The 26,189-nt window shown below is 50.2% G+C and overlaps 1 protein-coding gene across 6 annotated transcripts in view; it reads right to left on the bottom strand.

Annotated features, from left to right (window-relative positions):
• HIVEP3 (HIVEP zinc finger 3) overlaps nt 1–26,189 on the bottom strand; it is a 267,897-nt gene that overhangs the window by 68,728 nt on the left and 172,980 nt on the right. For 3 of the 6 annotated variants that reach the window (XM_088178525.1, XM_088178522.1, XM_088178526.1), the window contains one exon: nt 2,924–2,988. The exons of 2 other annotated variants lie outside the window; for them this stretch is intronic. The gene's annotated coding sequence lies outside the window, so the exon portion shown is untranslated. Of the gene's footprint in view, nt 1–2,667; nt 2,777–2,923; nt 2,989–26,189 lie in introns of those variants that run through there. One more of the 6 variants, XM_088178527.1, reaches the window with a different exon arrangement.

The following is a 26,189-nucleotide window of genomic DNA, read 5'->3' as shown; positions in this document are numbered from 1 at the left end:
GACACACAGAGCTTTTTATCTTGGGAGAGTTGGATTTAAGCAGGGACAGAGAACATTAACTGGGTAGAAGTGGATTTAAGCAGGGATTTTTTCAGCAAGAGCAGAGTGAGCTGCCATAAGCTCAAATATTCACAGTTAAGAATTCCCAACCCAACCTGAACAACATTATAATACTGAATTTTCTCCTATAGGCCACATATCAATTCCTAAGTGTTTAATAATTAGGCTTGCAAAGAAAAGTCTTGAGTAAATTCATTATCACCCCAAATGTTCAGACCATCCTCATTCTCCTCTGATGAACAAATGGGCACGAGTTGATTTTTATTTTTTAGGAATTCTGTACAAAAGTGAACAATTCAAGAACAGGCCAGCAAACAAACACACCTGGCTGCCTACAGCAATGAGCTGGGCCATTCTGGGCCATTCTGGCTACTCTGGACATCTTTATTCCATTACTGGGAATGAGGCTCCTGGAATGCCAGTGGCAAAGGAGAATTCTCCTGGCTGGATGCAGTTCATCCAGGCTGAGACTTCTCCGAGGAAAATTTAACAGTGCCACAAAAAATGGGAGAAAAAAAATGAATCCCAGGAGGGCTCCTCCACTAAGGATGCAGAGGGAATGAAGAAGAAAAGAGAAAATTCATCGGGATCTGCAGCTCCTCCCGAGGGGCAGCTCTGACCAGGGACAGCAGCCAGGGAAGGGCTGGAGCTGGGCCAGGGCAGGCTCAGGCTGGAGATGAGGGAAAGGTTCTTCCCTCAGCCAGAGGGTGCTGGGCACTGCCCAGGCTCCCCAGGGAATGGGCACGGCCCCGAGGGATGGACAGGGGAGATTGCTGGGGGGTCTGGGGCTGGATTGGATCATCCTTGGTCCCTTCCAGCTCAGGGAATTCCATGATTCCACAACCCTACACTGTTTCTATTCTCACTTTCCCTCAGCATCCTGAGCATGGCACTGGAACAATGACAGCAAATCCTGCAAGAAGAAACCCCATGGATTATAGGGCACACAGCTTCCAGCTGCTGCCATCACATGTCTGCAGCCCAGTCCAGGGCACGGGCTCTAGAACTGGGGATTCCAGCTTTTATTTCTATTCAAACAGGATTTCTCAGGGGATCACTCAAAGTGCAAACAGGGCCAGAAACTCCCGTTCCATTCCCAGTGCCAGAAACAAAGGCTGCCCCTCTGATGGAAGAAATCAGTGACAGAATTCCCTCTGACTTTAATGGGACCAGAGTTCTACCCTAAAGCATGAGAGAAAATGCTCAGAAATTGCTCTTCTAGAAAGTCACACTTGTGGGGATTCTGAATTACCTCATTGTGGCTGAAATGAATTTGTGCAGAGGCCTTGGCACACATTTTCCTGCAATCCTAAACCTCACCCAATCCTAAATCACACCCAAATCCTAAACCTCTCCCAATTCTAAACCTCATCCAGTCCTAAACCTCTCCCAGTCCTAAACCTCATCCAGTCATAAACCTCATCCAGTCATAAACCTCACCCAATCCTAAACCACACCCAATCTTAAATCACACCCAATCCTAAACCTCACCCAATTCTAAACCTCATCCAGTCCTAAACCTCTCCCAGTCCTAAACCACACCCAATCCTAAACCTCACCCAATCCTAAACTTCTCCCAATCCTAAATCACACTCAATCATAAATCACGCCAAATCCTAAACCTCTCCCAGTTCTAAACCTCATCCAGTCCTAAACCTCACCCAATCCTAAACCTCATCTAGTCCTAAACTTCTCCCAATCCCAAATCACACTCAATCATAAATCACACCCAATCCTAAACCTCATCCAGTCCTAAATCTCTCCCAACCCTAAACTTCAGCCAATCCTCACCCAGTCCTAAACCTCACTAATCCTAATCCTCTCCCAGTCCTAATCCTCTCCCAATTCTAAACCTCATCCAGTCCTAAACCTCTCCCAGTCTTAACCCTCTCCCCAGTCCTGAAGGCTTTGAGGAGGAGCTCATCAAGTCCCTGTCTCAGGCTGGGCCCTCAGTGCCTGGGACCATCACCCCACCCTCACCAGCCCTTCCCCACCAGATTTGGGGGTGAAACCCCTCCTGAATGGGATGAGAAATGCAGGGCCTGACACCTGAGCTCCAGGTGGGAACATCACTGAATAACATCAGGATTTTCCAGTGACTTTTGTGGGAAGCTGTCATAGCCCTGCCTTTTCCATACTCTTCCAACCACAACAGCATTTTCCTCTCTTTATTTAATACTCATTTTTAGCCTGTTTTTAGGAGTTCCAGGTTTATGGAAAAGTCTGGTGGGCTGCTAGAAAATCCACCTGTTTATTGGTCACGAAAATTGTGAAGCCAAATTTTAGACAAATTTAATGACCAACAATAGCTGACATTTTAAAAGTAGACTTTAAATCTAGCAAATCTTGTGCAAGTGAAGGAAGTAGGCACAGCACAAACTCCTATTTCTGTTCCACTGAGGGAAGTGGCAGCCACTAAAATCCCCTGCCTGTGGAAGGATCCAGCAGTTACCCCTTTATAATTAGGGATTAATCAATCTGGGGATGTACATCTGGGGGAACACTTTCTGCAGTAGCTGATGGTGTTCCTCAGTTCTTACAAAAACAGATAAAAACAGATGTATAAAAAAAGATGTGAGAAGCACAGGGTGGAGAGTTTGATGCTACCTGGAGGTGATGGGAGATCCCAAATTATCTTTGAACAGATGAAGTGATTGATGAAGAGGGGATTTAATGCCAACAGCAGCAGGGGCAGATCCCCTGCAGTCACCTCTTGTAACTCGACTCAGAAATACAAAAATGCAGCACTGGGAAGAATCACAAGGCAGAAGTTTCTCAAATTAATTGAAGTGAAAGCAAAATAAATTGGACAGAGAGAAAGGCAGGTGCTGCTCCCAGGGTGGAAAAAGCAGAGGTTACTCACAGTGGGCTGGGGAGTGTGGAATTGTGGTGGTGTCTCTCTCTTGTTTGCCCAGGGCTGAGCTCAGTCTGTGGAAGGAAGAGCAGGCTGGGCTCAGGGAGTGCAGATCTTGCAGTTCCACCTGAGCAGGAGCTGGAGACAGGCCCAGGTAACCACAGCAGGGCACAAACAGTGCCAGAGCTGGGAGCCCCTGGGGCTGCCCCACCTCCCCGGGGTGACACCAGCACTCAGAACAACAGAGCACTGCAGGCTCTTCTCCCCCTGCATCGGGTATTTCTCCTGCTGGCACGGGTGTTCCCCCTCCTGGACAAGGCTTTCCCCTCTCCTGGCCCAGTTATTCCCCTCCTGGACCAGGTGTTCCTCCTCCTGTATTCCATCTCCTAGAGCAGACATTCCCACTCCTGGCTCAGGTATTTCTTATATTCCTCCTCCTGGTCCCGGTATTCCTCATCTGAACCCGGTATTCCTTCTCCTGGACCAGTTGTTCCTCCTCCTAGTTCAGTTTATCCTCCTCTGGATCAGGTATTCCTCATCTGAACTAGTTATTCCCCTCATGGATCAATTAATCCCCTTCCTGGCCCAGCCCTTCCTCCAAAGCTCATATTTAGTCTCAAGTTTTGCATTTAGACCACCTTTAGTTCCAAGGAAATCATTCTTGCTCCACACTCACTTTCCACAGACCTCCCAGCACATCCCAACACCTTTCCTCTGAGGCAAGGCTGGGAGAGCTGGGGATGTTCAACCTGAGTAAAAGGTTCTGGGGAGACCCTAAATCCCTTTCCAGGGCTAAAGGAGCTCCAGGAGAGCTGGAGAGGGACTGGGGACAAGGCATGGAGGGACAGCACACAGGGAATGGCTTCCAGTGCCAGAGGGCAGGGCTGGATGGGATCTGGGGAAGGAATTGTTCCCTGGCAGGGTGGGCAGGGGCTGCCATGGAATTGCCAGAGCAGCTGTGGCTGCCCCTGGATCCCTGGCAGTGCCCAAGGCCAGGCTGGACATTGGGGCTGGGAGCACCTGGGACAGTGGGAGGGGTCCCTGGGGTGTCCCTGGTGGGATTTCGGGTCCCTTCCAACCCAAACCATTCCAGGATTCTGGAATTCCCATGTTTGGATCCTCACACTTGAGCAACATCTGCTGAGCTGCCGTGGAACACCGAGGAGAGAAGAAAAACCCAGGGCTAAACTGGAGAGGTTTGGGTTCAATTCCCACTTTGGTTACACATTTCCTGTGTGAAACTGGGCAAGTTCATCTCTCCTAGGCCTGGGTGAGTCCCCATTTCCAGCCAGGGACACTTCCCTGTTCCACAGCTGTGCTGTGACTCAGCACTGAGCGTCTGGGGGGCCCTGGATCCTCCAGGAAGGGAGAGACCCACCGAGATAAACAGGGATCCTCTTAACTGGAAACAGATGGGGAGACAGACAGGAGACTTTCTCTGCTCATTAAAAAAAATCCAGGATTAAAAGGATGTGCTTATTCACTTTCATTTTTATCCCACAGGGTTTCAGCAATTTTCCCTCCCACCTTTCCAGGCAGAGAAGGGCCCTGAGGAAAACATGAACAAACCCAACTCTGCATTTATTCAAGGCAAAGGGTTAATCTAGAGAATTTCATCACTTCAAAGAGGTTTTCCAGAAAAGCATTTGAGTCACAACAGAGAAAATATTGCAAAATCTGCATATTTGAGAGCTAAATATTCCCAGAAATATCACCATCAAAACTAGAAAGGGAGGGGGAGAGCAGAAAGCCCTGTGCAGCCTGAGGAGCAGCAGCAGGGCAGGGATGGAGCAAAGCATCAGCACTTCCATGAATTCCTTGGAGGCAGCACCGAGCTCTGCACTCAGGACAAGGCTCTGGCTCAGCCTCCAGGCAGCCCCAGCTCCTGCTGATCCACTTCCATCACTAAAAGAGGGATTTGAAGCCTGGCTCCTGCTGGCCCTGCCAGTGCCCTCCCTTAGTCCTGAGCTTCTCAGGGGTTTCTTATGTTTATAAAGACACTGATCCTGTTTTCTTGCAATCAAAATTCAAGAAAATCAACTTTTTTAGGGATATTTAAGATGTCCTCGTGTATGTAAGGAATTCTGGGAATTCCTATCTCATCTCCTCCATGGGATTGTGCAAATCCCTGCTGCTCTCCCTTCTCACTATTTAAAAGTCACCATTTCATATTTTTAAACTGCTCCTGCCTAAGGATTCCTTCAAAATTCCTGAGGGCTGACCACTCCAGGCCTGCCAAACCCAGGATGGGGAGGCAGCTCATGGTGATTCCATCCAAGGGAATGTGCCCTGATCACAGGGAAGGCAGGAATTGTCTTTCCCTGGAAATGTGTTCCTGTGCAGAGACTCCTGGTTGAAGCCAGGGATTGAGAAACCTCCCAGAATGTTAATGCAACATTTCAAACCACAAGAACGGGGGAAAAAATAAAAAGAGGAAGAAATAACTCCAGTTCAGAGGGAGTTTGTGATTCCTGCTCAACCTCAGGATTGCAGTGGGAATCAGCAGGGAAGGAGTTGAGACCACAGCCATGGATCAGGGCGAGGAGTTTGGAGGGGTCAGTGGGAACTGCTCACCCTGACACTCCCTAAATGAGCCTGTCCTTGGATACAGCCCTGATTTCATTCCATGGATAAACAGCAATCCATGGATAAACAATCCAGAGATTAACACACCAATCCATGGATACACACACACCAATCCATGGATACACACACACCAATCCATGGATACACACAAACACCAATCCATGGATACACACACACACACCAATCCATGGATGTACACACACACCAATCCATGGATGTACACACACACCAATCCATGGATGGACACACACACCAATCCATGGATACACACACAGCAATCCATGGATACACACACACACCAATCCATGGATACACACACACACCAATCCATGGATACACACACCAATCCATGGATACACACACACACCAATCCATGGATACACACAACCAATCCATGGATACACACACACACCAATCCATGGATACACACACACACCAATCCATGGATACACACACCAATCCATGGATACACACACACACCAATCCATGGATACACACACACCAATCCATGGATGCACACACACCCCAATCCATGGATACACACACACCAATCCATGGATGGACACACAACAATCCATGGATGGACACACACAACAATCCATGGATACACACACACCATTCCATGGATGGACACACACACCAATCCATGGATACACACACACCAATCCATGGATACACACACACACCAATCCATGGATACACACACACCAATCCATGGATACACACACACACCAATCCATGGATACACACACACCAATCCATGGATACACACACACCAATCCATGGATACACACACACCAATCCATGGATACACACACACCAATCCATGAATACACACACACACCAATCCATGGATACACACACACCAATCCATGGATACACACACACACCCATCCATGGATACACACACACCAATCCATGGATGGACACACACACCAATCCATGGATACACACACACCAATCCATGGATACACACACACCAATCCATGGATACACACACACCAATCCATGGATACACACACACCAATCCATGGACACACACACACCAATCCATGGATACACACACACACCAATCCATGGATACACACACACCAATCCATGGATACACACACACCAATCCATGGATACACACACACACCAATCCATGGATACACACACACACCAATCCATGGATACACACACACACACCAATCCATGGATACACACACACCAATCCATGGATACACACACACACCAATCCATGGACACACACACACCAATCCATGGATACACACACACACCAATCCATGGATACACACACACCAATCCATGGATACACACACCAATCCATGGATGGACACACACACCAATCCATGGATACACACACACCAATCCATGGATGCACACACACCCATCCATGGATACACACACACACCAATCCATGGATGTACACACACACCAATCCATGGATACACACACACACCAATCCATGGATACACACACACACCAATCCATGGATACACACACACCAATCCATGGATACACACAACCAATCCATGGATACACACACACACCAATCCATGGATACACACACACACCAATCCATGGATACACACACCAATCCATGGATACACACACACACCAATCCATGGATACACACACACCAATCCATGGATGCACACACACCCCAATCCATGGATACACACACACCAATCCATGGATGGACACACAACAATCCATGGATGGACACACACAACAATCCATGGATACACACACACCATTCCATGGATGGACACACACACCAATCCATGGATACACACACACCAATCCATGGATGGACACACACACCAATCCATGGATACACACACACCAATCCATGGATACACACACACACCAATCCATGGATACACACACACCAATCCATGGATACACACACACCAATCCATGGATACACACACACACCCATCCATGGATACACACACACCAATCCATGGATGGACACACACACCAATCCATGGATACACACACACCAATCCATGGATACACACACACCAATCCATGGATACACACACACACACCAATCCATGGATACACACACACCAATCCATGGATACACACACACACCAATCCATGGACACACACACCAATCCATGGACACACACACCAATCCATGGATACACACACACCAATCCATGGATACACACACACCAATCCATGGACACACACACCAATCCATGGATACACACACACACCAATCCATGGATGCACACACACCAATCCATGGATACACACACACACCAATCCATGGATACACACACACACCAATCCATGGATGCACACACACACCAATCCATGGATACACACACACCAATCCATGGATACACACACACCAATCCATGGATACACACACACACCAATCCATGGATACACACACACCAATCCATGGATACACACACACACCTATCCATGGATGGACACACACACCTATCCATGGATGCACACACACACCAATCCATGGATGGACACACACACCCATCCATGGATACACACACACCAATCCATGGATGGACACACACACCAATCCATGGATACACACACACCAATCCATGGATGCACACACACCAATCCATGGATGGACACACACCCATCCATGGATACACACACACACCAATCCATGGATACACACACACCAATCCATGGATATACACACACCAATCCATGGATGGACACACACACCAATCCATGGATACACACACACCAATCCATGGATGTACACACACACCAATCCATGGATGGATACACACACACCAATCCATGGATACACACACACAACAATCCATGGATACACACACACACCAATCCATGGATGGACACACACCAATCCATGGATGGACACACACCAATCCATGGATACACACACACCAATCCATGGATACACACACACCAATCCATGGATACACACACACCAATCCATGGATACACACACACCCATCCATGGATACACACACACCAATCCATGGATGGACACACACACCAATCCATGGATGGACGCACACCAATCCATGGATACACACACACACCCATCCATGGATACACACACACCAATCCATGGATGGACACACACACCAATCCATGGATGGACGCACACCAATCCATGGATACACACACACACCCATCCATGGATACACACACACACCAATCCATGGATACACACACACCAATCCATGGATACACACACACCAATCCATGGATGGACACACACACCCATCCATGGATACACACACACCAATCCATGGATGGACACACACCAATCCATGGATACACACACACCAATCCATGGATGGACACACACACCAATCCATGGATACACACACCAATCCATGGATACACACACACCAATCCATGGATACACACACACACCAATCCATGGATACACACACACCAATCCATGGATACACACACACACCAATCCATGGATACACACACACCAATCCATGGATACACACACACACCAATCCATGGATACACACACACACCAATCCATGGATGCACACACACCAATCCATGGATACACACACACACCAATCCATGGATACACACACACCAATCCATGGATACACACACACCAATCCATGAATACACACACACACCAATCCATGGATACACACACACCAATCCATGGATACACACACACCCATCCATGGATACACACACACACCAATCCATGGATGGACACACACACCAATCCATGGATACACACACACACCAATCCATGGATACACACACACACCAATCCATGGATACACACACACCAATCCATGGATACACACACACACCAATCCATGGATACACACACACCAATCCATGGATACACACACACCAATCCATGAATACACACACACACCAATCCATGGATACACACACACCAATCCATGGATACACACACACCCATCCATGGATACACACACACACCAATCCATGGATGGACACACACACCAATCCATGGATACACACACACACCAATCCATGGATACACACACACACCAATCCATGGATACACACACACCAATCCATGGATACACACACACCAATCCATGGATGCACACACACCAATCCATGGATACACACACACACCAATCCATGGATGGACACACACACTAATCCATGGACACACACACACACCAATCCATGTATGCCCTCACATCAATCCATGCATTTACACATCAAGTCTGTGCATTCCTATGGACTTAGGACTGGCTCCACCCTCCTTTCTCCATATGCCTTTTCCAAATTCCAACACCCCTTGGATGCCCACACTGCTCATGGATTCAAACCAGTCCATGGATGCCCACACAGCCCATGGAGCTTCTCCATCACCAAACCCAGGCAGGTACAGGAGGGGTTTTTCATAAAGTTATTTTCCAGTTTGAGAAGCTGGATCTTGCTCCAAGGTGAATCTCACCTTTCTGCAGAGGGCACAGCCAAGCTCAGCCCCCCGAGATTCAATTCAGGAATTCAGTACAGGAAACTGATCCTCACCAGGCACTGCTCTGCTGCTCCTGCCCTCAGGAGGCTCCTCCTGCTCCCAGCTGAGCTCCAGCATTGGGATGGAGCAGAGGGAAAAGCTCCAAGGGAAGCTGAGCCAGGACAGACGAACCCCAGCAGAATTCACGCTGCCAAAGTGTTCAGGATGAGATCAGAGGGCATCTTGCAGACACCCACTCAGTGCTGCCTGGGCCTGGCCTCCAGTCTGGAGGGGTTTGTGAGCAGTGCTGGCATGAGCAACGTGCCCATTTTCCCCTGGGGCCAGCCTGCTCTGGGAGCTGCAGTGGGTCAGGGAGAGCCCAGATCCTGGAGCTGACACTGGGACGTGCCAGAGCCCAGCTCATCCTTCAGGCTCAGCACAAATCCCGGCTCCAGCAGGAGCTGAGATCCCAAACTCCCAGCACAGGAGCCCAGCAGTGATTCCAGCACTCAGGGAGAGAACCAGACAGAGAGAGCAGCCCCTCAGGTAGGACCAGCTTAGTCCCAGCCCTTTCCTGATCTCCTTTCCCTGGAACAAAGCCCAGCCAGTCCCAGGTGCTGCTCACACTCCTGGGCTGAGCCGTCCGTGAGGGACCAATTTGGAACCTCCTCTGCCCTGGAATCCAGGAGAACAATTCCTGGAGCAGCAGGAGAGCTGCAGCCACAGCGGTGGCATGGCCAGTGATGAGCACCTAAAGCTGAGGGACAGCCAGGAGGCAGCAGCGGGGACGTCGTGGCTGTGGCAATACTGAGCTAATCCCATTCCCAGAACATTCCCCAGCACTCTATCCACACGGGCTTGACCACCCAGGATCCAGACCCCACGTAACTCCTGCAGCATTTCCACAGAAACACTGAATCATTAAAGCTGGAAAAGCTCTCCAGAAGTCCAGCCTTAACCCAATCCCAAACCACATTGCCTCGCATTTTCTGAGCACTTCCAGGGATGTGATTCCACCACTTCCCGGGGAAGTTTGTTCCAACAAGGATACAGGGAAAGCACTGCAATAAAGTTGCAAATGTGCCCTTTTCAGCTCATAGTAACTCAGCCTTTCCTGGCTCTCCACAGTGGGGGAACACCACTGGGAGGAGCAGCTTTTCCCAAGCTTCCTGCAGGACGCCCTCCAGCTGAATTAAAACCATTTCCTTCCCAGCTTATTTGGCATTCCAGGGGCTTCCTGAGAGTAGCATTGCCCTCGTGATTCTCTAAAGAAAATAACTGGGGAAAAAAAAAACCTAATAAAATCAACAAAAAACCCCCAAGAAGTGCCATGGGTTGCTGGCTGCATTGTTTGGCTCAGCCCCTGTTTCCCTGACCGTTGGCTGCTGTGGCAGCTGGAGCCATTCCATAATGGGGAAAATGAGAAATTCTGGTGTGTTTTGCAAATATCATCAGAGAGGGACACTTGTGGCAGGTTGCAGAAATTCCCAGCACTGAAAGGCTGCTGGGGGGCTGGGGCAGGGGGGCTGTGCCTCCATCCGTGGGTGAGCAGGGCTGGTCCTGCCCATGCAGAACCTTCCCAGACCATGATCCAGAGTTTTCCCTAGGGATGCACATCAGGCCAGTGATGTCACCTGCAGGGCACAGCAGCTTTGTAGGACTGAACAAAACCAAATGAGGGATTGGAAGGCAATGAAAACAATAAAAAGGAAACTTTTAACATGCAAATTCCAGCTCTGCTCCTCCACAATTTTACTCTTACACAAACTGCTCTTTGTCTCGTTAACGACAAAGCAGCAGCAATTAAGCAAAGTGCAATAAGACTTAAACAGAATGGAATTAAAACCGACTCTGAGATTATTGTACAGCCCCACTGAAGGGACTCTTCCAGCTGAAATCACAAAAAGCTGCCAGTTTGCTTAGGATGCAGAAGGGAGGAGCAGAAATGCTGCAGGAAACATCTCCCTAAAAACAACCTCTACACTGGGAGGCTGGGAGCTGCATCAGCTTCATCCCTGTGCTGAATTCCAGCCCAAGCCCTCAGCCAGGCTCCCTCTCTTCCTCCTGGGATGGGACACTGGGGCACAGAATCCTGGAATGGTTTGGGCTGGAAGGGACCTGAAATCCCACCCAGTGCCACCCCCAGGGACCCCTCCCACTGTCCCAGGTGCTCCCAGCCCCAATGTCCAGCCTGGCCTTGGGCACTGCCAGGGATGCAGGGGCAGCCACAGCTGCTCTGGCAATTCCATGGCAGCCCCTGCCCACCCTGCCAGGGAACAATTCCTTCCCCAGATCCCATCCAGCCCTGCCCTCTGGCACTGGAAGCCATTCCCTGTGTGCTGTCCCTCCATGCCTTGTCCCCAGTCCCTCTCCAGCTCTCCTGGAGCCCCTTCAGGCCCTGCCAGGGGCTCTGAGCTCTCCCTGGAGCCTTCTCCTCTCCAGGTGAATAATCCTTCCCTGTCAGACAGGGAACCCCACACAGGCCCCAAACTGACACCCTTTTCTCCAATCACTTGATATTTTCCTGATGGATTTATCTGTAGATCACAGGGGAACTTTCTGCCCTCCAGACACACATCAGGGCTGGAAAATGAGTTTTCTCTAAGCAGTGGTGGAAGTGGCTGCACACAGGGCCTGTGCCCCAGAAGAGGGATTTCGATCTGACCCCTGAGGAGAACAGGAGGTTCTGCCTCAGATCCTGACACACACACAGGTGCCCCAAAGCAGCAGCTCCAGGGAAGCACAGCAGGGCCCAAAGGAGCTGGAAAAGAGCAGCCCCTGGCTGAGCCAAGGCTGTGCTGCTGGCAGCATCCTCCCCTTCCCTGGATGGCACAGAGGGGACCTGGGCCAGAGCCCACCCACGGCTTCATCCCTGTGCCAAACCCCTGGCACAGCTCTGCTGCTTCCTCCTGGCAGCTCCACACACAGTTACTGAGGTTGGTTTTTTTTTTTCCTTCTAATGTTTTCTGGTTCATACTTAAAAAAAAAAAAAATCACGAAATACGTAGGGTTTTGTGATCTCCAAAAACAAAGTGAATTTACAGGGCTTTAGCAAAGCCAGGGATGTGCCAAGGGCTGTTTCCTTCCCAGATTTTAATGCCAGGCACTGGTGGACGGGAGAGGCATTGCAGAGGCAGCCAGGAAAAAAATGTGGAGCCTCACATGGGACGTGTCCAAAGGCACACGGGGCACAACCCCAGAACCTCCCGACTGCTGCCCCCACAGCTCCAGCACCACTCACACAGAGAATCCCACAGAAAACACGGCCAGCCTCACCCCCTCAGCCTGCCCGGGTTTTTTCTGTGCCCTCGAGCAAAGGAAGGAGGGATTGAGGTGATAAAAGGCTGAGTTATAGACTGGGGACAGGCAGAGCCAAAGGGTCTGCAGAAGAGAAGGCTGCAGGGAGATTTCTGGTGCAGGAATGGGGGACAAACTTCCTACAGGGGCAGAGAGTGACAGAGCAGGGGTTTTAAACTAAACAGCAGAGATTTAGGTGGGATATTGGGAAAATATTCCTCCCTGGGAGGGAGGGATGGAATTGCCAGAGCAGCTGTGGCTGCCCCTGGATCCCTGGCAGTGCCCAAGGCCAGGCTGGACATTGGGGCTGGGAGCACCTGGGACAGTGGGAGGGGTCCCTGCCATGGCAGGGCTGGAACAAAATGAGATTTAAGGTTCCTTCCCACCCAAAACCATTCCAGGATTCTGTGATTTCAGATCCTATGATGTCACCAGCCACATCAGCATCTGGAATATTGGTATTTTCCTAGGAAGTCTGGAGGGGAATCCAGCCCTGCCCATCAGGAGCAGCCACATCTCCCAGGCTGGAAGGGGGACGGAAATTTGGGATTGAAATCTGTGGACAGACCACTAAGGATGCCATAAAATCTTCTGGGTGACCCCAGCCTGCAATTCTCACCTTGCTGGGCAGGAATTTTTCCTTCCCTGCTGCCCTGCAGCAGCACACAAGGCTGCCCTCTCTCCGTGAACAGAATTCCAGCTTTGTGTTAACCAAGTTCCTAGGTGCTCTGAAGAATAGAAGATACTATAAAAATATAAATATATTATAAATTCCCTCAATTAGGATGCTGCAAAAGCATTTCTGCTTGGGATTTTTTTTTTTTTTTTGCTCAGGAATTCCTGCATCCTTGAAAATCAAAATAAATCAGATTTTCCACTTTCTGGACTCAGCAACAACACACAGTGTTGTGTTGAGCCAGCCTGTATCTTATTTAGTTAAATATACAGAGAAGATGCTGAAATATTTCTGTTTAAATGAAAAAATAATTGGAATCTCAGTGGAAATTCAATAAGGAAACTTTCCCATCTGATTGAGGACTAAAGGCAATGGGGGTTTTCCCTATCCCCAATGAAAAGAAAGGCAGAAAGAGAAATAAATGATCCTTTTATTCCCTACAGACAAACCCAGAGTTTCTGATCCTTTCTCCAGGCTGGAAATCTCCCTTTTCCAGAACCTCATGGGGAGCATATCCTGAAATTCATTTACATTTTGTCACATAACAGAAATGTTATGACAAAGCCAGAAATAGGAATTAGACACAGGGAGCAAGTCCCTGCCTGTCCCCAGTGCCACCCTCGGCCCCACAAAGCCTTGGCTGTGTTCTGTGGCAGGGAAGCTGGGGGAGAGCTGGGTTCATTAACACAGCTTTTCTCCAGGTAAATATTTTCCCAGGCAAGGTGGAGCTGCTGGAAAAGGATTCACCAGGGAACACAGAGCCAGCTGCACGAGGTGGAGCTTTTCCTTCCCAAACCCCTCATTTCCAAAGGATAGTGTGGCTATTTATATATTATATTTATTTATTTATATACCTATATTTTTATCCTGCAGTTGTCTGTGCATACATATATTTCCATGTGCAATCCTGATGAAAAATTCCAAGCCAAATCCCAGTTCTAGGCAATTCTAGCCAGATCCCAATTTCAGACAGCTGGGAAGAGTGTAAAGACCTGTCCCCCCTGGAAGATCCAGATGTTCCCCACACCAGATCCAGGGAGGAAAACCTCACGTTTTGGAGCTCTGGAGTGCACACAGAGAGCACAAATAACTCTAAATCAAGATATGCATTTGTTGAACAGGAAAGGGAGAGAAAGCATGACAGAGCTTGGAGGGAATGTCGGGAGCTTTGCAGGGAGAGCAGAGTCAAGTCTGGGCAGTGTTTGCTCCCTTGTCATCACAGGCTGCACAGAACTGCCTTGTCTGCTCACACAAAAATCCACCTTGTGCCAGGGAAACAGGCAGGGCTTAACGAGCACCAGAACGTGCTTTGGGTCATTTCCAGGTGATTGGCCTCTTCTTAACAGATCCTTCTTGTAGATGAAGGCAAATATTTATGTAGGGACCCCATTGGCTGCGTGTCCCTCTCTTCTGGTTTTTCCCCTCATAAAACTGTTCCTCAGGAATCCACGGCACCAGCACTGCCTGGGGGCACGGGACAGAACCCAGAGCAGGATTTTCCACATCCTCAGAACCCCAGACAGGATCTCCTCCACACCAGAGAGTCTCCACCTTTCAATCCCATTGCATCCCTCAGAAATTCCCCATTCCTGGCTCCTACACAGGGATGGGCTTGGCCAAATATTTCTTCCAGCATCTTCTGCTTCCAGTGGATTGGGGTGGCTCTTTGGGACACCTGAGGTGGGTTTGGATGGGGAAGAGCTCTGCACTTTGGTGGGATAAATCTCCTGAGCCTCCAGCAGAGCTGCAGGACAGAGAACAATCATTAATTGGACAATTCTATTTCAATGTAAGAACCTGGAGGCTCCTGCCTGTGCCTGGGATGGATCAGTCATGGAAGATTTAAATGCCAGTTTAAACCCAGGAGTGCTGGTGCTGCCTTTTCCTTGCTCCATTTCTTCAGACAGTGGTTCCTGACATTTTCCTTCCCTTTATCCCTGTAAGGGTTTGAGGGCTCCAAATGGGAGCAGAGCTCAGGATGAAGTCACACAGGTGAGGTCACCTCAGCATCTGCAGGTCACAGGGGTTGGGGTGAAGGATGAGCAGGAGGATTTTCCCCAGGACAGACCCCCAGCCTCAGCCCACTCCATTCCCATGGGAATGCTGATCTCCATTTGGGGCCACTGGAGCACACCAAGGGAAGAGCTCATGGCAGATTTGTGTTTGCTGGATTTTTACTTGGACACGGAATAATGGAATGGTTTGGGTTGAGGGGACCTTAAAGCTCATCCCAGCCCTCAGGGACAACTTCTGCTCCCCCAGGTTGGTCCAAGCTGGCCTGGGACCTTCCAGGATGGGGCAGCCACAGGATTCATGAGAAACAACTCGATTTTGGTGCCTTTTGTTGTTCATATTCACTGGCGAAGGCACCTGCAGATGGCAAATTGAGAGGTGACCCGAGAGCCACCACAGAGGTCAAAAGTTCCATCATTTCCCCTGCATCAAAAGGAAACCAATCCCAGCTCCACTCTGTGCCTCCTGGCAAGATTCCAGCTGTACCTGCTGCTGTCACACCCAGGGACAGACAAATTCTCCCAACAAATCCAAACCGGGAGCAAAGGGCCAGAGAAATCATCCCAACAAATCCAAACCGGGAGCAAAGCACCAGAGAAATCATCCCAACAAATCCAAACCGGGAGCAAAGGGCCAGAGAAATCATCCCAACAAATCCAAACCGGGAACAAAATGCCAGAGAAATCCCAACAAATCCAAAGCAAGAGCAAAGCACCATCCTCCTGCAGACCAGGAGAACGAGACCATCCAGCAACACAAAATCTCCTTTTCTAACCCTGCCAGACCCAGAGAATTCATTTCCAGGAATCAGCCAGCGCTGTGCACATTTGTTATCAAATCTCTAATGAGATAAGGTATGAGCTTCTGTTTAATTAGAAACGAGCTCACCCTGGTGACCAAAAATACCTCGAAAACACCTCCCAGCACTTCCCAGCTGAGCTCATCAGGGCTTGGAGCTGGAATGGCATCAAAGAAATGATCTGCAGGTCGACCATGAAAGATTTCAAGGCAAATAAATATTTTTTGAAGCCATCCCTAGCAAAGACAGTGGATATATATCCCTGTGGATAGACATCCAGGAAATCTGAGATCACATTCCTTCAGTTTAGCATGGGGCTCAATAACAAATAGGCTTCAAAACATTCATTTGGGGGTATTTTTAAAAGAATTTAAATGTGTTTGTCAAGAAAAAATGGACAAATATTTTCCTTAACACATCCAATCTGTTTTATTTATTTAAATGTGTGTTACTTTTTCCTAATAAATTGGGGAAAAAAAAAACAGATCTGAAACCTGCAGAGAACCCAGAGCCAGAAATTACTCATGTACTCAGCTACTGATCCAAAAATCCTCCTGCTCTGCAGAGCCCTGAGAGGAAGAATGCTTCAAAAAACCTCCCTTGGATGAAATCTCTGATGGAACAGCTGAGAGATCACCAAAAAAAAATAATTATTTCAATGCAATCAAGAAATTCTTCAGTCAAAGATCACAAGCAGCCACACATCTGAACTTGGGATTAAGTGGCTGCTTTAAAAAAAAATAAACAAACCAAATAAAACCATTTAAACCCATCAAGTGCTGGCAAAGTGGATCCTCAGCCCCCTCGGACTGTGCCAGGTCAGTGTGAGAAGTACCACGAGGAGTTTTTGAATTTTTGCTCAGATTCCCTGATGAAATCCAGGAATCCTCACATCTGGATACCCAATGGGATTTTCCTGATGTATTTCAGTGCAGAACAATTTTTTTTCCCCCCAAATGTCATTTACACAGCACAGCCCTGAACCTTTAACTCCTTCTTCAAGGGGCTGCTGCAAACCAGCCCTGAGACCCCTCAGGAACCCCAAACGAGCTGGGTTTGGGTCCGGGGAGGGACAATTCCCTGTTCAATCCATCCTGTGGAGGAGCAGCCAGGGCTGTAACAGGACCTCAGCCTCTCCCTCCATGGGCAAAGCAATGTTTGGACATGAGGCAAGTCTGAAATTGCCTCCAGACTCTTTAGGAAAGGTTTAAAAAAAAAATTAAAAGCACAAAAAAACCCCTCTCCAGGGGCCAGCATTCCTGCTTGATGCCTGAGCATCAAATAAAGGAGGGCTGCAGGTCCTGACAGGCACGGGGCAGAGCTCAGGTGTGCGTTCTGCACAGAGCTGAGGTTCAGCTGAGCAGGACATTTCTGTCCCAGCGAGGACACAGCAGTGGGGACAGACCCAGGGCAGGTGTGGGGACAGTCCCTGAGTGCCCCTGACAGGCTCCAAGGGAGGGGAACTGGGAGATCTCAGGGCTTTAAATGGAACAACTGGAACAGGGAGAGGAACCCTGGGCAGGGCAGGAAACTGGGATTGGTGCCCAGGGCCAGCCAGGAAACCCAACTGGTGACCAAACAGTGACCAACAACTGACCAACCAGTGACCAACCAGTGACCAACAACTGAACAACCAGTGACCAACAACTGAACAACCAGTGACCAACCAGTGACCAACAACTGAACAACCAGTGACCAACAACTGAACAACCAGTGACCAACAACTGAACAACCAGTGACCAACAACTGATCAAACAGTGACCAACAACTGAACAACCAGTGACCAACCAGTGACCAACAACTGAACAACCAGTGACCAACAACTGAACAACCAGTGACCAACAACTGATCAAACAGTGACCAACCAGTGACCAACAACTGATCAAACAGTGACCAACAACTGAACAACCAGTGACCAACTGGTGACCAAACAGTGACCAACAACTGAGCAAACAGTGACCAGCCAGTGACCAACTGGTCACCAATTAGTGACCAAGCAGTGACCAACTGGTGACCAGCCAGTGACCAACAACTGACCAAACAGTGACCAAACAGTGACCAGTGACCAACTGGTCAGCCATTAGTGACCAACCAGTGACCAACCAATGACCAACCACTGACCAAACAGTGACCAACTGGTGACCAACCAATGACCAACCACTGACCAAGCAGTGACCAAACAGTGACCAAGCAGTGACCAACCAGTATCCAAGTGGTGACCAAGCAGTGACCAGCAGTGACCAGCCAGTGGTGGGCTGGGACAATGGGGGATCACAGCTCCCGTGGGTGCTGTGGAGGTGCAGGAAGCTCCTGGGTGTCTCTGCAAGCTCAGTCATTCTCTCCTCGTGCCGGAGGCTCCGCGCTGTGGGCAGGATGTGGTCCCACACCTCTGACAGCACCCCGGGCTCGGAAACCCTGCACAAAACCCAGCTTGAGCGCGGCTCAGATTCCCCCAGCAGTGCTCCAGCCCCTCAGGACCTGGCAGGAGCCACCCCGGAGTTTCCCCGGTGGCCTCGCAGCAGCTCCGTGTGCTGTTCCATCACCCGCAGCGCACAGGGATGAGCACCAGGAGGTGGTGCTGCAAGAATGGCGCTCATACACCCCAAAAGAGCCCGAGCTGAGCTGCCTGCAAGGTGCTGAATCATCCCTGGGGCTGCAGGAAACCCCAGAGCCCTGCTGAGCTGCCCACCCCACCCCACACCCACTGGGGGAACCCGAGCGGCTGGGTCAGCACCGAGGAGCTCCCTGAAATTACAGCCTCGGCTTCCCAAAAGCTCTGGAGGCTTTTCCTCTCTGAGCCTTTTCAGCTCATCCCTGGACAAGGAGAACTGCAAATATGGCCCTGCTCAGGTGGCACAGGGAGGATGCTTGGGAAGATGAGCAGAACTCTGCCCTCACACCCAGAAAGAGAGAAATGTCCCTCCCACATGAGCAGCCTGGTCTCGTGGAAGGTGTCCCTGCCCATGGTCTTTAAGCCCCTTCCAAACCATTCTGTGAGCCTATAATGCTCTTATTTTTCAGGGGGTTTTGGTCCCTTTTGTGTTTGGTTTTTATTTTCTCTCCTAAAAGCCCGTTTGGAGATCCCACTCCTTGCCCCAGCAAATGTGCCAGCCTTACACCCACACCTGGAGTTTAAGGGAATGGGCTCTCAACTATAAAAATAATCACCCCAAATGCATTAAATTAAAAAGGATCATGGCACAAGAGGGTGTCTGTTTGCCCAAGGGGCAGAATAACCCATGGAGCCCCTGCAGGTCTCAGCTTTGGCTTTGTGAGCTGTGCAGGAGCCCCCTCAAGTCACCACCAGTGATGAACTGGAGGGAAACCAGCCCAGCTTTAATCTTGGGAACTCCTCTCCCAGCCCCAGACTAAGAGATAACTCGGGTTATATCTGGGTAACTGATGCTTGTATTTATGGGGCACTGCAGAGAGGGAATTTCAGCAAAACAACTCTGCTGCAGTCAAGGCCCTTGATGCTTTGGAATCAGCATTTCCAGGAACATGAAAAGATTGGTGGTTCAAAAAGTGGTGCCACAATCCCACAGGGCCCTCAGAAATCCTCACACACTGAGCCCAGGATCCAGCACAGGGCCTGACTAAGCCTGACCTGCTAAACCCAGGCTGCAAAACCCCCCGGGCATTTCTGCATCTGGCTCAGGACTCGTTCTTACGCTTCAATTTCTCACATGAAAATAGAAAATAGTCTCGATTTAAAGACTACAAATGTGGCAGAAGCAGCAGCTCTTGGTGAGGATGTTCCAGTGATTGATTTCTTCTCTGCTAAGATTCTGTTCCCTTTTTTCTAGGCTTTTTTTCTGTCTGGCTTCACTGCCCAGACCTCTACAATTCAATACCAGATGTTTTTATTGTTGTTGTTGGCTTTGCTCTTCGAGGAGAAACACCCCAACTCCCAAACCCCAAAACCAGATCTCTGTGGGCCCTCCCTAAACCCAGCAATCCCTGTTGAAATTCACCTACAATTGCTGCTGGAGATCTGTTTGGGCTAAGAGAAACACATCCTGCATTTCAGGCCTTGCACAAACCAAACCACAGGGAATTCTTAGAAACCTGCTCCTTTTCAATCCAATTTCTCTGCATCTCACACGAAGCCTCTGGCTGCAGCTGGGCCTGTGGTCTGCACGGGCCAACTGTGACCCTGCAATGGGTTTGGATGAGCAGCAGTGGTCAGAAACCAGAAACCAGCACAATTTTCTCTGGTCATGGAGGGCCCACAGCGCTGAAGGTCAAACAAAAAAAAAATACAAAAAGTAATTCTATTCTTTGAGAAGTATTTCATATTCCTGTAGCCACATCTGGCTGGCTGCCAATGGCAAAATTTGTATTTTTTGTTCTGGAGCACCAAAATTTTTAAAATTATGTTCTTAAATAGTGGATGATCCAGTCCAGCCCTGGACCTCAAAAACCCCACCCTGAGCATCCCTGGAGCTCTGGCAGCCTCGGGGCCGTGCCCATTCCCTGGGGAGCCTGGGCAGTGCCCAGCACCCTCTGGCTGAGGGAAGAACCTTTCCCTCATCTCCAGCCTGAGCCTGCCCTGGCCCAGCTCCAGCCCTTCCCTGGCTGCTGTCCCTGTCCCAGGGAGCAGAGATCGGAGCTGCCCCTCGGGAGGAGCTGCAGATCCCTGAGCTCTGCCCTCAGTGTGCTCTGCTCCAGCTGCACACACACAGTGCCCTCAGCTGCTCCTCCTGACCCTTCCCCATCCCCTTGTCCCACATTTGGACACTTCCTAAACACCTTTCTGACACCCAGAACTGTCCCCAGCACTGGAGAGGCCACCCCACCTCACCCCAGCCCAGCCCAGCCCAGAGCAGAGCAGGACAATCCCCTCCCTTGGCCAGCCCTGGCTCTGAGATCAGAACACACAAAGCCCAGGACCCAAAGCCCAGCCCCACAGCACCCCCAGCCCCACAGCAGCTCCCCAGGGCTGGAGGGCTGGGAAGGTGGGCTGACAAGGTGGGCTGACAGGGTGAGCTGACAAGGTGGGCTGCAGTTTGTCCAGCCCTGTTCTGCTGCCCTGTGGCTCTCAGGGCACCTTGGAAAGCTTGCAGGGAGCAGGGCTGGTGGCAGCTCCATGTGCCCGGCACACTGAGCAGAGGTCAGTGCTTTGGGAGGCTCTCAGAGCAAGGTCAGACAGCAGGAGCAGCTCCAGAGCCTCCCCAGCAGCTCAGAGAAGCCTCACCCGAAGCCTGTGGGTAACACAAACATTTGCTGAGCTGCAGCAGGAGGAGGCTCCCCAGCCCCTGGCAGGATGAGCACAATGCTCAGTGAGGGTCCTTCTCCCTCCCAGGGTGTTTATTCCCATTTATTCCCATTTATTCCCATTTATTCCCATTTATTCCCATTTATTCCTGCTGCACAGCCCCTGTCAGCACACACAGCCCCAGCTCTCCCCCAAGGAAAGCTCCTCTCCCAGGAGAACGGGGTGATTATGTGGGATTAACCCTTTGCCAGCCAGGTTTCCCCCATCCCAGCCCCAGCCAAGCAGAGCTGAGGACACAAAAGTCACCACTGATGTCCCTGCTGAGCTAAACAGAGCATTATTCCAGCACAAACAGGTGACACTGGGGCTTTTCCCAGTTTTTCACAGGTTTCAATCTCTTGCCTGCTCTGCGAGATTATAGAATCACAGAATTAGGGAATCTTGGAATCATTGAATCATGGAACCACTGAGTTATTGAATCGTTGAATCAAGGAATTATTGAATCATGGAATCCCAGAATTATAGAATCATAGAATCATGGAATCATGGAACCACATGGAACCACACGAATTATTGAATCGTTGAATCACAGAATTACAGAATCAAAGAACCATGGAATCATTGAATTATGGAACCAGTGAATTATTGAATTGTTGAATGATTGAATTATTGAATTATTGAATTATGGAGCCACTGAATTTTTGAAATGTTGAATCATAGAATTACAGAATCACAGAATCATGGAGTCATGGAATTATTGAATCACAGAACTATAGAATCATAGGATCATTGCATCATTGAATGACTAAACCCCAGAATTCCAGAATGGTTTGGGGTGAAAGGGACCTTAAATCCCATCCCACCCCCTGCCATGGGCAGGGGCACCTCCCACTGTCCCAGGCTGCTCCCAGCCCTGTCCAGCCTGGCCTGGGACACTGCCAGGGATGGGAATGGGCTCATTTCCTTCCCCACGAGGCAATGCAATGAATAAACTCATCCAAAAGGGCTGCACTGTAGCTCTGGGTACATCTCCTCCACTCTTGGAGGGGTTTAATTTCCCTGGGGTGTTTCATTTTCGCTCTGAGTGTCATTTCCTTAATGAAGATGAATGAAAGATACACCATTTTAAAGGGTCTGACCCCTTGCAAATAAAAACAATTCCCCTATGCTCAGCCTCAGCCTCTGGCACCCTTTTTCCTTGGTAACAATTCTCCTTTTTTTTAGCTGTTTTTGCTGCATTTGAGGCAGCTATTCCTGAATGCACAGCAAACCAGGTCAGAATTAGGCCAAAATTGACCCTCTGCTCCTTTCTCTGCTGCCAGTTCAGAACTGAACAAATTTACTGAGCAGCACTTTGTGATCCCAGGCTGCCAAGTGCAAGGCCAGGGAATCCTGGGCAGCCTGACAAAAACCAAAAATGCCCCATTCCTGTAGTGCAGCTGAAAGCCAGGAGCAGCACTGAGCTCAGCCCTGCCGTCCTGTTTTGCCTGTTTTGATCACGATAAGCTTCTCTCTTTTTTCCATTCACAGAGTAAACAAGCAGTGATGGTTTCCTCCCTCCTCCCTTCCCTGCAGCCTCCTCACCTCTTGCAGGAGGCACGGAGCATCTCTGCTCACCTGCTGCAGGCTGGGGCACCCAGGAGGCTCAAGGAGAGGTCCTGAGGGTGCTGTCACCCCCTGAAAGGCACCTTCACCCCAGGGTGGTCCAGACCAGCACCCAGCTCTGACACCCCGAGGATCCCAGCGGGGTTTGTGAGCATCACCACATGACTTCCCAGCCCTTTGATGCTTTTCCTGTTGTTCTGCAGTGAGCTGGGCACGTCTCCACCGGGCCAGGACTTGTGGCCATCTCTGGGCTGCTCAGGGTGGGGTTCTTGGGGTGTCCTGGGGGGGGACAGGAGTTGGGCTGGGTGATGCTGGGGGTGCCTCCCCGCTCAGGATGTGCTGTGATTGTCTGAGCTGGGCACACAGGGGTGCCAGTGCAGCCTCCACTCTGCTGTACCCCTCGGGGAGAACAAAAACTCTGCCCCAAATCTGCCCCTCAGCAGGTTCAGAGGAGGAGAAAAGCCTCGTTGGCAACTTCAGAGTTTGGGACAGCATCCCCTGGACACTGAGTGGGCTCTGCTCTGACACAGCTCTGGCTCAGCTCTGGTTCCTTTTGCCCAGGGCACCAGTGAGGGCACAGGGCAGGGTCCCTCTGCCCAGGTGAGGGCACAGGACACCCTGGATGGTTCCAGGAAGAGGAAGGAGCCAAGCACAGTCTGTTTGGTCAGCACTGGACTCAGCACTGGCAGCACAGGAGAACCTTTTGTGGGTGCAGTAAAGGTGACCCCACACCTTCCAGGATCCCAGACTGCCCATGTGAACACCCTACAGGTGTTCTCTGATCACCTGAGCCTGTCAGGCCCATGGTGGCAAACCCATTGGGTCACCTACCAGACCTGCTGCCAGTTGAAAACTTGGCATATTTATGGATATGAATCCCAAATCCAAGGCCACCAAGTCCTAAATAGGCCCACGAAAATAGAAAAGCATCATTCCTGTATTGAGGCTGAAACACAGGGCCCTGGAGAAGCATTTCATGCCAGTCCTAACAAGTCAAGCCCCCAAATCTCTGTGAAAAGCAAAGCCAGCCCTGCCCTCAGCACAGGGATTATCTGTTCCCATTGCTGTCCCACTGGGGATCACAGCTCTGGAGGTTTTGGCCTTTCACACAAAGCAACCCTGGGATCCTGTCACTGATCCCCTGAGCCCATTCCCATCACTGGGATTTGGTCATCTCAGGGAACCTGAGCCATCCCTGCTCCCTTCAGCTCTTTTGCTTCCTTCTCCTTATTTCACACCAGCCCTAAACCAGCTCCAAGTGGGCACTGACCCCTGCAGAGGGAACATCCAGGGCTGGACAAGTGGCCAGAGTTTGCTCTGGGAGCTCCTCACGTGGCTGCCAGGCCCTGGTGGCCGTGGTAGCTCAGCAATGAAGATTTGTTCTTCTTAACATCAAAAAGAACAAATCTGGGAGCTACAGCAAGGAAGCTGCTCCCTCCCAGAGTGTGGAATCAGAGAATCTTTTAGGTTGGATTAAAGCTCCAGGATCCTTGAGCCCAGCCTGTGCCTGATCCCCACCTTGTCCCCAGCCCAGAGCTCTCAGTGCCAGAGTCCTTCCTTGGACACTCCAGGGCTGGGGACTCCAAACCCCCCTGGGCAGTTCCAATCCCTGCCCACCCTTTCCATGGGGAAATTCCTGCTGCTGTCCCCCCTGAGCCTGCCCTGGCCCAGCCTGAGGCCGTTCCTTCTCCTCCTGTCCCTGTTCCCTGGAGCACAGCCCGACCCCCCCGGCTGTCCCCTCCTGTCAGGGAGTTGTGCAGAGCCACAAGGGCCCCCCGAGCCTCCTTTTCTCCAGGCTGAGCCCCTTCCCAGCTCCCTCAGCCTCTCCTGGGGCTCCAGACCCTTCCCAGCCCCATTCCCTGCCCTGGAGTCACTCCAGCCCCTCCAGGTCCTGTTTGCAGTGAGGGGCCAACACTGGACACGGCTCAGGAGGAATTAGGTGACAGTGTGGGAAGGCTGAGTCATGTCCTGCTCCTTAGATAATCGTGAAATGCCTCCATCTCTGGCTCTTCTTCCCCATAGCCCTCAGCACACACAAGTTTTAAATCTCCACTTGAATTCCCAGGGGAATCATCTCCTCCCTCATTCCTCCCCTCAGTCATTATCTCTCACTGTGGGTCACTGTCCCTGCACAGAACCTGCTCTGCCACCTCCCAGACACCTCCAGGACAAAGAGCTTGTCCAGTGTTTCATGTGACACTTCAGCCTTAGGGGAAAAGCAAAAAAAAAAAAAAAAAAAACACGTGGAGAAAATCCAAAAATTCCTCCTGGCTGTGCGGGCCCTGTACAATCAGCAAATCACCTCGGCTGCTTCACTTCAGGGTAAAACTTGGAAAGCTCAGCTCCTTTCTATGAATCACCCTCAGCAAACAGCCCCAATTAAGAGATAAAACATTGCTACCACAACAGCAGCTTGGGCAGGGATTTATTTTTAGAAGCTGCTTAAAATAGTGCGTGGTACCTTGTTCAAAAACATCCCGTGTGTGCTGGCACGGGTGATGTCAGAGCAGTGAGCCACTCCCGAGGGGACACACTTCACACCTCCCCAGGACTCCTGCACAGCACCAGGCTGAGAGAAAACACTGGAAAAAAAAAAAAAAAAAAAAAAAAACAGGGCAGGAAGCCCAAAATTGGTGT

Source organism: Sturnus vulgaris, chromosome 24, assembly GCF_052056855.1.
Source record: "Sturnus vulgaris isolate bStuVul1 chromosome 24, bStuVul1.hap1, whole genome shotgun sequence".
Lineage (NCBI taxonomy): Eukaryota > Metazoa > Chordata > Aves > Passeriformes > Sturnidae > Sturnus > Sturnus vulgaris.
Note: the sequence above shows the minus strand (reverse complement) of the source record. Positions and strands in the feature narration are given on the sequence as shown.